The 14785-nt window shown below is 35.9% G+C and overlaps 1 protein-coding gene across 3 annotated transcripts in view; it reads right to left on the bottom strand.

The window, feature by feature from the left end:
• The window catches only part of slc36a1 (solute carrier family 36 member 1), a 67150-nt gene that overhangs the window by 31843 nt on the left and 20522 nt on the right, over nt 1–14785 (bottom strand). The window lies entirely within an intron of this gene.

Raw genomic sequence — 14785 nt, 5'->3', positions numbered from 1 at the left:
CTAAATTGCAAAAAAGAAGATCCCTATTTATTCGATTTGGATCATTAAAAGTATTGTAAACTTCAATACATAACTTTTCCTTTAAAAAAAAAGACCTGCTAGAAAGCAAACATGTCTTGCCATGTCTATAGCTGGCAGCCTTCTTGTGCAGAGGTTTACCACACGTCTCTTAGATTGCAAACAGATTTATCACGCAGCTTCAGTGACTCAGCTTGTCTCGCACACCAGCAAGTTACAAAGGGACAGGTGGCACAAGCTGATAGGGGACTTTTTATACATGTTTAGACAATTATGAAAATCACTACTTGAATGCAGAATGCTTGTTTTTTACACCTTCGGTAGAAAGCACTTGGTCATTCATGCAATTCTCGAAAATATTTAATTGCATTTTTTAACATTAAAATAAGTTATGGTTTCAATGCGCTACAACTAGCAAACCTAAAGAGGTGACGTGTTGGCAGTAATGAACTGGCAGTTATTTACAATATCATGCAGCCAAAACGCCAGTCTCACAATTCCTAAAGTGCATCACATGACTCTGCAGGAACCGCCCGATAGCTGTATCCAACCACAGCTCCGATAGGTGCTCCGGATCAGTGGAACTGTTCTCACTATCTCTTACAGACGGGCAAGCATATGATAATGTTGACAGCAATTATTTCATCTTGCGTTTCTATCCAATTTGCACAACTTGAAACACTAAAGTTGCCAACTGTTTTCTTCACTTCAACCGCTAAAGGAGCATGAGGAGGTAGAGACGGGCTCCTCCAACCTGCCCAAACCCTGAAGCTACAATGCTGTACGCTTGACAAGGATATACAGAAGGATCAGAGGCAGTAGCAGAGCCTGTTTGTCCCTCAGTGAGGCCCCTACAAGCACACACAGGCTGCCTGGGAAGGTGTAGGAGTTGGTGTTTCAAGACAACCCTAGCTAACTAATTCCAGCTCTGCCTTTGCCAATTGTGCACTGCTGCATGGGCAATGGAGCTTGACCTCATGTAACACTCAGAAGTGCCCAGGATATATCAGTTGAGGGAAGAAAAGATTATTACTAATAAAAATGCGAGTAGTGTGACATTTCACAGCTGAACCTCTATTAATTGAAACTACCAATCAAAGTCAAGCACTATCGGACACACAAGCGTCACACCTTAAGCGTCACAACTCTTCTGCACAGAAACCTATTGCAGAGGCAGTATAAGATTCTCCTCTCCAAGTGAGAATAAATCAAACCGCCTGTAGTTCACCCCCAGTTTGCACTGTAGGCATGCAGAAGTATGAAGCACTCAAAAAGGAAAGGACAGTTCAGACTTCGATAGAATTAAACAAAGACAGACGCTTGTGTCCCTCCACAATTTTGAGTTCATTTAAACAGAGTGATATTGCAAAGAAAAAAATAGAAAATAACGTCTCATCAGCACTTCTTTACTTGATGTTCCTTTGTCCCATGACTCTCATGCTTTTTCTTTTTCTAGGCACGCAGCATGCCAAATCACAAGCTTCTTATGTATACACCTTCACATAGTGGTAAAGTAAAGACAATTATTCATCTGTTACATGTAAAAGGCAAAAATAAACTCAAGTTAAAGATTAATATTTTTTCCTGTTTCACTGAAATCTTTAAGGTAGCACCAGAACAATATCAGTTGATATTCTGTTCTTTTATGTAATGTATATTTTCCTTGTGTGCTGTAGTAACCCAAATATATTCATTTAGGTTCCTAAGAGACAACAATGGCAGAAGAACCGATTTTCCCTAAGACTGTGCCTGACAAAATTATTCAAGATTTCAGTTGTTAAAATGTTGCTTGACCTGAAACTTTTAATCTTGGGAAATGTTTTTCTCATTATTTCAGAACAAAAAAAAATTGGCAATAAAATGCACAGATGACCTACTGGGGTTAAGATGTGTTAAAAAAAATCATGGCTGAAATTAATGGTGCTTTTTTAGAGACACACATTTTAGACTATAATTCAGATTTAACCAGATACAGCAGATTAGGTCTTTTACCATGAAAAAGAGGGAAAAGAGATCTTTTACCATGAAAACAGGGGTTATGTTTCTCACATATATCATACAACACTCGTTAATAGTTTTCACCTTTTATGAATATTTGTGAAAAAAACACATTTTCTGTGAAACATAAAATGCATATGGAGCGCGGCATTGTTCGATTTTGCTTATACGTTTAAAAATAAGTCAGCAGAGGACTAAAAGTTATTGCCTGGAAGTTAGCCAGCAGTTTGCAAAGCATTCAACTTCTAAAACATCTATCAGAGGTCAGTGTGTGTTTCATGTGTGATGCGAGCAGCACAGTTCACCTTTAGAGGGTGAACTGACTTCCAATAACCATGGAAGTCAGGAATCTGTAGTGAATTTATACTTATTGAGCATTTCAAAAATCAATGGGGAGTTCTTAAATTGTAGTACTTGGAAAATACTAATGACCTCTGACAGGCCTTGGTTTGCACAAAAGAACTCGGTAAACAGCTCTGATGTTTTCTGCCTGTGACAAGCTGAAAGCAAAATGAAGTGGTCTGTGCCAGCTGATTTCACAAAACAGGTCTGCAAGAACTCAATTTATACTAGATAAAGTGTTACACTCTTATTTTTTTTTAACATCATACAACCTCCTTTAAAAAGTAATCTGACAATAAAAAAATATAAATAACTGATACACCACTGCTATCTTCCCATTCACTAGGCTTTAAAGAAAACTACTCTTAAGTTTAACATATCTCTATGGATATACTTGTATCTTATCTTTGGAGGACATAATAGAAGATTGTCTGCCCATTACTTTGGTATATCTTACTTCTTACTTAAAACACTTTGCTGCACATCTTTTAAATCATCCCTAATACATAATAGATACACTCAAGCAAAATTTGACATTGTAGTCTATAATAGCCGACTGCAAGAGGAATATCACTATGCATTCAACAAAAGGAAGGAAATCATTTATTAAAATACTAACCTATTGCTGTCTGTCAGTCTGCTGTTTATTTCTTGGTCTGATCTTTTTCTGTTTTAGAAGGTACTTATGTCATCTCTTAGACCAACTGCCAAAGACCAATGCTCTAAGCCGCTAATTTAAGACCTTTCTAAGACTTTACTTCAACAAGATGTGGACAAATAATGTTTGTTACTGCAATGAAGAAACTGCTGAGATGATTATAACAGAAAACCATAAGATACTTTTGCAATTATTCATTTCCAATGACTTGCTGTAGAGATTATACAAATCACTAATATAATTTAACTCTGTATTTGGATGTAGAATGCCTACTGTAAGTGAATACACAAAAATATACTTTTAAAATACACCAGGGACATCTAAATTATTAATTATAAAACTGCTGCATACCAAATGTATCAAAGCAAAACCAATATCAACCAGTTCTTCATAGAGTTTAAGATCCACAGATCCTTAGGCTTTTTACTGCCTATGTATTATAGGCTTTCTGTTTTCTTCTCTTCCAAGCTAAAAAGAAAACCAGTCCCAATCAAATCTTCCTTCTCACAGGAAACACACGGAACATATATTCTTTGTTCTTCTAAGCTGTTAGCTAGAGAGCCAAAAAGATGCATCACATTTCAGAAGCACCTATTCCACAAGGAATTACTAAATGGCTTCAGTATTTCTATCAGCTTTTTATCCTTTCTGAAAAAATGAACAGTTGCATTTTCTCAGTGACTGAAAAGAAAAGCAAGAATGAAAACCAACCCAGTTCACACTTGTATAATCTGCAGGGGTTTATCTTCCTAAAGTGGGTTATCTGGCAATCAACAAATGCCAGCATGAATGATGTACTTGATATACAGTGCAAAACAAGTGTATTCTTGTTTTCAATAGCTGACATTTCTACTGTAAGTGGTCAGATGGTTCTTTTCAGATGTCCTTAAAACTTACCTCACTCAGAACGCAAGAGAACAATGCTTAAGAATCTCAAAGATTAATTAAGGATTTCACACATCCAGTCTTTCTTTTAATTAGCAGTCTTTCTTACCATAGCTGCAGGTGACTGTCAATCATATGATAATCTCAGACTACGTTGGGAAGGTGAAATGCCCTTTAAACTTTTACCTCAGTGGACAGCACAATGGAATTTTAGTTCAATTATCTGGGAATTAAATTAATTAATCTTTTGTTAACACACTTTTGTTATAATAGTTTTTCCAACCTAGACTGTGAATGTTCAAATGATATGTTCAGTACTGACATGAAGAAGTTTGTGTGTTATTAGTTTAAGCGGATTGTGTTTGTCTATTATTGTGACTTAGTTGAAGATCAGACCACATTTCTATGAGTAATTAATGCAGAAATCCAGGTAATTCCAAAGGGTTCACAAACTTTTTCTTGCAACTGTAAAGTATAATGACCGTGTAAAAGATTCAATATACTCACTGCATTTAAGGATTAACACTCCAAAAATGACACCTGTCAGTTACTTGATGGCACTCGTCACTTACCAGCACTTTTAGCCTCTAAATACCGCTTCTCAGAAAGGGATCATTTTTGAAATGTCTGACAGACTCTGCCACAAATTATAGTATATGGCTCAGAATCTATCAATGACGTCGAGCCCACACTCTGACAAACATAGCTTCTGTAATTTTTCTCTTTATCTTAGTAACATTACCAATGACAAAATTAAGAAGTATTTAAACATATTTTCAACATATATTGTACAATATAACAAAAGTAAAAAAAAAATCATTAGAAATCTGTTTAAAGTTTCACACTCCATCAAAAGAACTCAAATAAACTGAAAATAAAAATATTGAAGAGGAAGAGAAATGGTGAGAAATAATTTTGTTTATAAAGCCTTAATACATTCAGTGGGTGATATTAAAAATGTAAAAGCAGTGAATCAAAAAGTTAAATTCTTGCTTCCAAGCAAATACAAGTGTTAACAACTTCCTCTGGGTCTGCATTTTCTTTAACAGGTCCTGATGGGACAGTATTCAAGGCAGTTGTGAATTTTCTAGTTGCTTCAACAAACACAAAAATCACACACGCCATACCCATCTAGGCTACAGAGATTCAGCGTTTTCCCAAGATTCGTGACAGACAAGTAGAGATCACCATTGATTTCCAAACACCCCCATCCCGGTAGTGTGAGGATTATTGGGAAAACCACAGTTATAAAGGAAAACAGCCCTCAATTACTGGTACTGTTGAAGGTCATATGATTGCCTTTCGTGCCACTGCTTAACATCACTGAAGGCATAGCAGTCAAAATGTGCTGAACATCAATGTTCAATATTGTATGGCAGGTCAATCTGGAAGAAGACTTAATGCATTTGTTGGTTAATCTTTATAACATACAGTGTCTGTCATGGAAACATCTGAAATGCATATATTAAAATACCCGACATAGGTACCATGGGAAACTGGAAGAAAAGGAAAAGTGTTTCAGTTTTATTGAAGTGCAAATTATAGTATTCACTAAAAAAAACTTGAAACTGTTTGTCTTGAAACAGAGCTTTTTGTGTCAAGATGGCTTTTAATTTAGTCATTGTATAACCAAAAAAGGGTGACTGACCTGAGAGACTATTGAAAAGGTCATAGTGTTGATTGTAACACACATCCAACTGCTTTAATCACGAGTTAAAATTGTACAATACACTCGGAAGACTTTTGTGTACTTTGTACAACTGTGGTCACCACATTACAAAAAAGATCAGTTCAGATAAGAGCAACTAGATACAATCCCAGCCTTAAAAGAAAGTTCTACACCGACAGAATAACAGAGAAGACTGCTATGGGACCTGACTCAAGAATTCAAAAGGGTCAAAGTCCCCAAATTAATCCTATGAACTATTTCAGTATACGCAGGGCCATACAAACCAGAGATCACAATGGGAATCTATGTAGAAGTGCCTTTAAAACTGAGAATGTAAGGCTTTACAGGAAGGGTTGTGGGAGTATTGAACGAGCTCTCCAGCTATGTTGTTGGAGCTGAGACTGCATCCCCTCTTTTACAGCCATTCGATGTTCTTTTTATCTGGAGCCATACAGTATGCTGCACTTATAAAGACTTCATGATCAGTTTCAAACTCCAATTTAAAACTGACTTATTTCAAAGTAACACCAAGTAGAACAAAAAATCCTGTTTTATTTTGATTGAGATCATAATTGCCTACCGTTCATGTGCATACAAAATTAGCACAACTCAAACAGCAGCTCTCCTGGGCTCATCAGGAAAGTAGATACAACACTGCGTAAATGTCAATCAACACAGCCAAATGTTGTGTCTAGGGAACTTTGCACAGTAGGCTCAAAAATACATGACAGAACCCCCCTCACTGTGAGGATTCCAGCTACTTTATCTTTATGTCTTGCTATCCTGTTCTTTTATTAAGAACATAAAGATTACAAATCAGAGGAGGCTATTTAACGCATCCATTCCATTTGGTAGTTAGTTGTTGATTGATCCAGACATCTCATTCAGCTTTTCAGCTTGAAAAATGCCAGAGTATTAACTTTAACAACATGGCTGGGGAGCCAGTTTCATCGCCTGGCAACCCTCTGTGTGAAGCAGTGCTTCCTGTGCTTGGCTTGGATTACGTTGTGCCCTCTGACTCTTAATTAAGTATATTCTCTAAATGAAATAGTTTAATTTTAAATTTGCAGGAAACACCGACCCTTGACTGAAACGTGACAAAATATTAATTTTTATCATCAGTACTGTAAGTACAAATGGAGTTTTAAATAAATTCTTTGGAAATAGAGATAAACATTTTCTAAGAACAAGGTACTGTACATTTCTTGCACATTCCCAAAGGCCTTTTCACACAAGACCTCATGAATTAAAACAGATCAGGTATGAAGAGATTAAATACATTTCAGGTTTTAAAAAGGCCCCTAAGAAACTCAAAATGTCTAACTGCATCATGTCCAATAAATTCTCCTCACAAACATTCCAGGTAACTAGAACAGATTTGATTCTTGTTATTCTCAAAGGGAAGTCTCAAAAGGACTAAAGTATTTTTCCACATATAAATATGTATACAGTATGTAGTAGTTCCTGAATACAGAGTTGAAACTTCAGACTAATGTAAATGGCATTTGTAGTATAATTGGCACAGTTGGATATCTAAACAACTAATGTTTAAATATTGTTGACAGAAAATATTTTAAGAAATATTCAAGAAATATTTCAGATTGACACATGAACAGTGAGCAACGCTCTCAATCCGTCGTGCTTTTCAGTACCTAAAGGACAAGCACTGTTTTTTTAGCATACATTCACTATTGTTAATTTATTAACACTAATTGTGTAACAAACACACCAATGTTATGAACAAAAATATTAAGTATCTTTTCAATTACTTAGATCCCTAAAAATAATTTGTGGAGTTACAGTTACATTTCAAAGAATGTGAGTGATGTTGCAAACAATAGAAGGACAATCAGCAAATCTAACTCATTGCTCATTTGGCTGATAGTAGCTAATTGATTTGAGAATTACATCCAGTGTTTTCTTGAAATAAGTCACGGTTTCAATTTCACAACATAGCTTTGTTGATTTATTTTTTTCGCTCAATTTCTACACTATTTCTACACTTTATACACTATATTTCCCCAAATTTTGTTTGACTTCTACTGCTTTACTAAAAGAGGAAAATGATGTAACTCATTGAGTTTGTTTCATAGTTCTTTTTAGTTAATTCTTTGCAGATTCGACAGTTTGCTAATCTCCCTTCAATTTCTGATCCACAAATAAGAACACTTAACTTTACCAGTACATACATCACTGATGCAAACAAGGACAAGGACAAGTAGCAGTCCTAATAAAGAGTCTTTACTTGGAAATCTATGTTTCAATTAAATTCTTACTGCCCTACAGATTATTCTCTACGTTAGTTCAATTGATTGTTTCCATAACCTTACATGTAATGGAAGCAAGACTTATTTGTCTATACTTGTTTTTTTCTCCTTTGGAACCCTTTTCTGGTTGGCTGCTACATTAGCAATTTTCCACTCAATGGGTACTTCCCTCATCCTGAGTGACTGTTGAAAGAGTTTTATTTAGTCTATAAATAACACCTCTTATTTCTTTAAGTGTAATCGGTAGAATACCTACAGGTCCCGGAAATGTATCTTAAAGTTTCTAGAAACCAAAAAGAACTTTGTGGTTCCTTAATGTACGGCAAATTTCCTATTTTCTCTTTAGCAAACACTTAAGAGAAACATTCACATAAATCTATTTCCCTTTCATCTTGTTGATGATATATTTGACTATATTATTACAGACCATCATAATGCAATTCTGCCATGAATGCTTATCTTATAGTAATTTCAAAAAGGATTTCTATAGGAAACTTCAGATATTTCTAATATATGTGCAAAACCATTGTCTCTCTAGACAGATGGATGCCAGAGATGTGTTTAAAAAGGAAATGAATACCAATGCTACTGTGACTTCTACAACTATTACAGAGCTATTCAAATTCAGCCCGAAGGAGGTCTGCTTCCTAGACAGACTAGAAAGGATATTTGAGTCTCTTCTGATGAATCAGCCTTAATTTTGTTGATTTAAAAATCAATTTGACAGACATGCCTGTCTCAGGAATATCCACTAGATTTATTCTATACAGGTTTCCAGGAGATTCTTGGCTCACCAAGAGATTAGCCATTTTCCTTCACTTTGAGTGGTAATTAAAATGTTGATTCGGCATAATTTTCAAAAAGCAAACAGTCAGAATGAATACAATAACAAAACACATTAAGCATTCTGGCTTTTTTAAAATTCTGACGAGTTTGATTAATTATGACCCCTAAGGTTTGAAACTTAATATTGTAGTTGTGACACTAATTTAACCTTGATCATAATGATGCCAGACATGGTCCATATTTTACATTTATACAAAGAGCTTGGGGCAGCAGTTCTGTTGCTGCCTTTGGCCCTGGGTTCAATTCCAGACCTGGAGTGCTCTGGTTTCTTCCCAAAGTCCAAAGACATATTAGTAATTCAATGGGCTTCTGGGACGACTGGCCCTTGTGTGAGTGTGTGCGTGTCTATCTACTGTATATGTGCCCTGTGATGGACTGGCGTCCCATCCAAGGAGTATCCTGCCTTGCACCTTCCCAAGATAGACTCCGGCTCCCCTGTGATCCTCAACCGGATGAAGCAGTCAGAATATGGATGGATGAAGAGACAACAGGGGATGCTAACATAGCTACCATTCTTGCAGATTTTAACCAGAGCAGAAAAACGCTGCATCCTGTAAATCTGAATACAGGCCAGGTCATCTGCAGCCTAGGATGAAAACCTAATCAATAATGATAAAGTCCAGCATATAAACTGGGGTAAATCTTTCAAGCAAATACTCAGTCTACTGTTCAAGAGCAAAACTGTTCCGTCCCATTCAGTAATAACTTTCTGTACCATCTCTGGTTAATGCGGACAGGTCAACAACAACCATTGCTCTCTGTGCCATTTCACATTCACGAAAGAGTGGAGACGTTAGAAAAAGTACAGTACCTGGATATAGTGCAGTAGGTTATGGATTTACCCAGGTTAGCATATAGAGATTAAAAGTATCCTGCAATATGCAATTAAATAAGGATGCACAAAGCATAACCTTCAAAAGTCTAAATAAAAACAATCAGTTGTTTAAAGCAATCAGAAAAGTCTCTACAAGCTTTATTTTCTTAACACTGTTTTTATCAACATTTTTTATTGCTAACACAAGGCAAGAACAGCTTTAGATCTGTTACATCCAAACAATTTTAACAAGAATACTAGCCAGTGAGAATAGAGTGATCAAAATATTTTACCAGAAGACTTCATTAATCATCTGTCACCACAAATGTTCAGCTAGGTCATCATAAAGGGTGAGCTCATTATCAGAATTTCCAGTTGTCTTGCCAGTTTCGGGAAATGTTTTGATTTTTCTTTTAAAAAACGCTATGGAAAGAGTTGATAAAACATACTGTACACTGAATTATCCTTATCTTTGAGACAGAAGTGGTTTATTGAGCCTGTGCAAACATGTCCAGTTCACCTGGTTCTGTATATCTCAATGATAAGTTATCACTTCAGAGCTCAATTCCGTGATCCAAGGTCAAGAAGTTATTTAGGATAAAACAAAGCTGTTGACTCTGTGGATTTTCTTTCCAACTCAGGTTTTAATTAACTAAACCAGCTGGTTACTGCCTTTACTGGACCAATTTAACAGCTTCTCTCTGCTCTTCAGGTACTGCTGCTTCACACTAATTAACAACCTACAACTGGCCCTCCAGAACGAGTACTGGATACCCCTGATTTAGATCCTCTAGTTGTGAATCAAATAAAATAGATACAAGAAAAGAGTCCCTGCATAAATTAGTCTCTTTAGTACTTATTATAACTATTCTGAGATTGTTTGTAAAAGTGTTATATAAAATTATACTTATAATTACTTATAACATCCTATTACATTTGCTTTCTTCATTCCACAGTGAACTAAAGAATTTTCAATGGTTCATCCAGGCTAGAGCAACCCATCTGCTATCTCAGTGAAACAGGATTCTGTTTCTGTGACATCCACTATGCAATATCTAAACACTTTAAAGCAAATTTATGTTACCTCTTTTAATGTTTTGCTTGGAACAAATAACGTCTCCACTCAATTAAATTACTTTAAGACGAGAAAAGGTGTCTCTGAAAATCATTTTCTAAGGTTATAGTAATATCTATATACACACACACACACCTTTTCATTTGCGTCAGTAATGGAAATTCCTGCTTTAACAAAAAAGAGGGGGCAATGTCAATATTGAGTCTCTACTTGATATTCAAGGATCTTATGCATGCAAACCCAAGTCCCATTGGAAGCATGTTAAACATCAAAATGAAAACTTTATTCCTGCTACTAATGCAAATGGATATGTGATTACATGCAGATTGATTTTAAAGCACTCTGGAGAAGTGTTCTCAAAACAAAAATCTAATTAATGAACAGCAGTGCGCAGAATTAGTTTATTTTGGCTGTAAAGGGCTCTGTCAGTAAAGGCATTGCAAGCAAAAGGAAAACAAGAATGGAAGGAGCTGTCAGGCAAACTTCAGATAATCATAATTTGCCGTCATAAACCAGAGTTTCACCACTATACCGATGACACTCATATGTACTTGCAGGCCAGATCAGATACAACTGTTGCTCTTTCTGTACTTTACAGCTGTCTGTCTGATAGGAAGATACAAAGAATGCAGAAGATCTTTCTAACTAAACTAGACTGATGTTACATTCATAGAATTGCAACATCAACTTTGCAAAGGCAGGGACTTCGGTGTCACTGATGGGGCAGTAAACAAACTTTTCATGAAAGTTAGAATCTTGGTGTTACTTTGCATTATTCATTTGAACTGCAAGGTGCGTCATCTTTCTTCTACATGAGTAACACTGTTCTGGATGCTGAAATTTCAATACATGCTGTGATTGCGTCAAGATTAAATTATTTTAATACCTTACTAGAGTATCTTCTTAATTACTCTAGTAAGGCAACAATTGCTTACTCAAAAGGATTGTGGGAATATGAAACAAGCTACCCAGCCGTGATGCTCATTCATGTGGTTCTTTCGAGGAAGAGCTGGATGAGATCCCTGGATCGATTAAAAACAACCAAATAGACTACACAGGTCTGAAGGCCTCCTCTCACTGGTTAACTTTCTTATGTTCTTACTAAAAAGACTTAATTATGCTTTGAATATTAAAAGTCCCAATGTTAATGTGGGTCTCCTACAAGTGCTCCGATCTCCTTGCACAGTCCAAAGATGTAGTGGTATGTTAACTGGCAAGTTGGGGTCTGCGAAAAGAAATTTCTAGTACAAGAAATTGTATATGACCAATAAAGTGATCTTATAAATATACAGTTCACACACATTACACTTCAGTTCCAGCACAGAATGAAACTATTCTAATCAGCTAATAAATATACTTGCAGTTTAGCTCAGTGTGTTGCTGAAACGCAGTCCTGTTTCTAACCTACATTTGAGACTGATTATCATGACTTGCCGAAGGTACCATGGGTGTTGCCACTCTCTCTTGTAAGCAATTTGATAACTGTCAATGTTGCGAAAAATAAACAGCCACATGATTCCTAATTGCCCTCTTATGGCTTTCAGAAGCCAATAACGGAAAACGGATCTCTGCAACAGTAATTTGCATTTGCATTAATAATCTATGCTGGTTTTCCATATCAAAGTGTCTTTTCTTTCGGGCTGACTGACTTCTTGCACTGAGCTGCAGGTCTCAGCAGAATTCTGGAGATCATGATAGGATAGCATGCTTGCCCCTTTCCAGTTTAATTGAAGACCTTACATTCTGCAGCATCTTTAATGTTTTTTTTAACTAATCTGTCAGAATTCTGAAGGTCACATGTATGCAGCCTTCTTGCTAATGCACTGAAAACTGGATCTGAATTATTTGTACATTTTGTATAAAGATTATTGCTTTCCATATGTTCCATTTTCCATTTGCTGTAAGTCAAACAATAGAAACTTGTTCAGAAGATGAAAGCAGAGTCTTGTATGGAACTAAAAAAGTCAATTTTACAAAACCGCATACTTAGAGGCATTTCCAATTACATTTACTAATACAAAGTTTTTTTCCCCACAGTAAAGATACATTTTTCTCTCTCATCAAATTTAAATACAAAAGGACAGCCATTGTTTTCAGGTCTCTGTATTCTGCCAGGTACAGTAGTTGGGTTTTTATTACTGCCTCTACACAACTAGCTATTTAAAAATAAAAAGAACTTTGACAAACTTTCTTTAATGTACTGCTTGACAACATTCCCTGAATTAATCCTTTATTTTCATGGCTGTGAAAACAAATTAGAAATTTGTTTGAAGACAAATCCCCTTCTTTTTTTCCCCTTAAGCTATGATGGCTCAATGCATGTTGCTTTCAAAAACTAAACAAATATAACAGTATAAGGCAGTAAGTTTCTTGGTATCCTTGCTCTGTGCTTTGACAGAGAAGAATGTGAATGTGAAGAATCCTGTCACGTAGCATACATATAGTACGACTTCAAAAATAGAGAAAAAAAATGTTCTTGTATTGAAAAGCGATTTGGATGTAGGCTAGAGAGTTGAGAAACATTAGCAAGAATAAACTGCTCTAATGCTGAACCCGATGATTATTAGAGCGGGACATTCTTGTTTTAAAGTAATGCATCATTGCTGACAACAAAGAACAGACTGAGGTTAGTTCACTCATTGATTCTAAAAAACGGAGGGTGGGGGATTAAAAGAAAAGAAAGCAAATTTACTCTGAAGTTCATCTGACCGTGGCTCTACAAAGCAGTTCTGGACAACGTTAATGATCTGTCCTTTTAGTCACTGTTTGTGGTTTCTTATCGTTGCTACTCTACGTTCAAGGTTTTCTTGTAGCACTAATATAGCTATTTGGCTGATTCATGCACTGAGGCTGGTCTGGTGATTGCTCTTTAATATGATGGCTTGCCATATTAAAATACTGGAGAGTGTGCCTCGTTAAGAATTCACAACGAAATCATCTGCAATCTAAGATCAAGGCACCACTAGGAAATGATTAGATGAGGTCACTGTCTTGCCATCGGAAAGGTCTCCTTTATGAAAGGAATAAAACTAAATCCAAACTAATGTGAACTTCTCTTACAGTGATTAAAGCAAGGTATATAGCAGTTTTACTTTAGAAATTTGTAGTCACTCTTGTACGATTTCATACATTGCTTATCCCACTCCCCCAGTATTTCATTTTAGAGAAAGGAATGATTCGTGCAAATTAATACTTTAACATTTACCACATTTTACTAATACATAGGCACAGTCTATATAGTATATATGCTAAAGAAAAAAAATGAGCTTCCACCAACAATCACCTATCAACTCTGCTCTGAAAAGTCTGAGAATTCATCCTGGGAAATTGAAGGCCCTTCAGATATTTTTATCTTGAATCCATAAGTCACTAGAAAAGTCACATTCACTTCTGTCTACATTGTTGGAAGAATTGCCTCAGAATATTTATAGACTCCTCACATTTCATATATTTGAAATTGTAATTGTTTCTGTACTCTGGGGTCTGGGGAGTGCTGAGTACAACCGTTATGATCGGTTATGTACACTAATAACCTAACAATCTGGGATCTTGAAGGTTTCGCTGTCGTGCGTGTTAAGCTAAAGGTAACATGGTTTGCATCAAATTAACCTGAATAGATAAATACGAATATAGTACTTGAGTGAACTAGAGCAAATAATGGGAGAGAAATAAATCAACAAGCATACCATCTTAAAGTGAGAGAATTATGACACTATTTTGAAGTTAAGAACAATTTTTAAATACATTAGTCTTGTTTTATTGGTTGGTTTTTATTTCACTGTACCTCAATTCACTGACTTACATTTAGAAATTCCCCTCCCTGTCATACTGTTGCAGATTTTGACTTTTTGCAGCATACAAAATGATAGAAGACACTGTTAATGCTAATAAAAACTGAAACTAAAAATACTACTGTATCCACGGCGTTTAACAGTTACTCAGTAAATAATCATATCCCCTCCACAGCCTAATCTTTTAAGTATAATCCTCTTATTTTACCTGCATACAGAAAATAACTTCATGTTTAAAAAACAGTCCTCTCAGCCTTCTTACCAGCTTTGGGTTGGTTAAATCACATTAAAATAATTTACACTTCTGCTTCATAAAAAATTACTATCTGAAGCACAGGAAAAGCAAGACCCCTAACAAGTTGTTAACAGACATTCCAAACAACCTCACACACACTGTGGGCAAAAATACTAAGCCACAGGTA

The sequence above is a fragment of the Lepisosteus oculatus genome, chromosome 11 (assembly GCF_040954835.1).
Source record: "Lepisosteus oculatus isolate fLepOcu1 chromosome 11, fLepOcu1.hap2, whole genome shotgun sequence".
Taxonomy (NCBI): domain Eukaryota; kingdom Metazoa; phylum Chordata; class Actinopteri; order Semionotiformes; family Lepisosteidae; genus Lepisosteus; species Lepisosteus oculatus.
The sequence above is the reverse complement of the archived record's forward strand: the minus strand, read 5'-3'. Positions and strand labels throughout refer to the sequence as shown.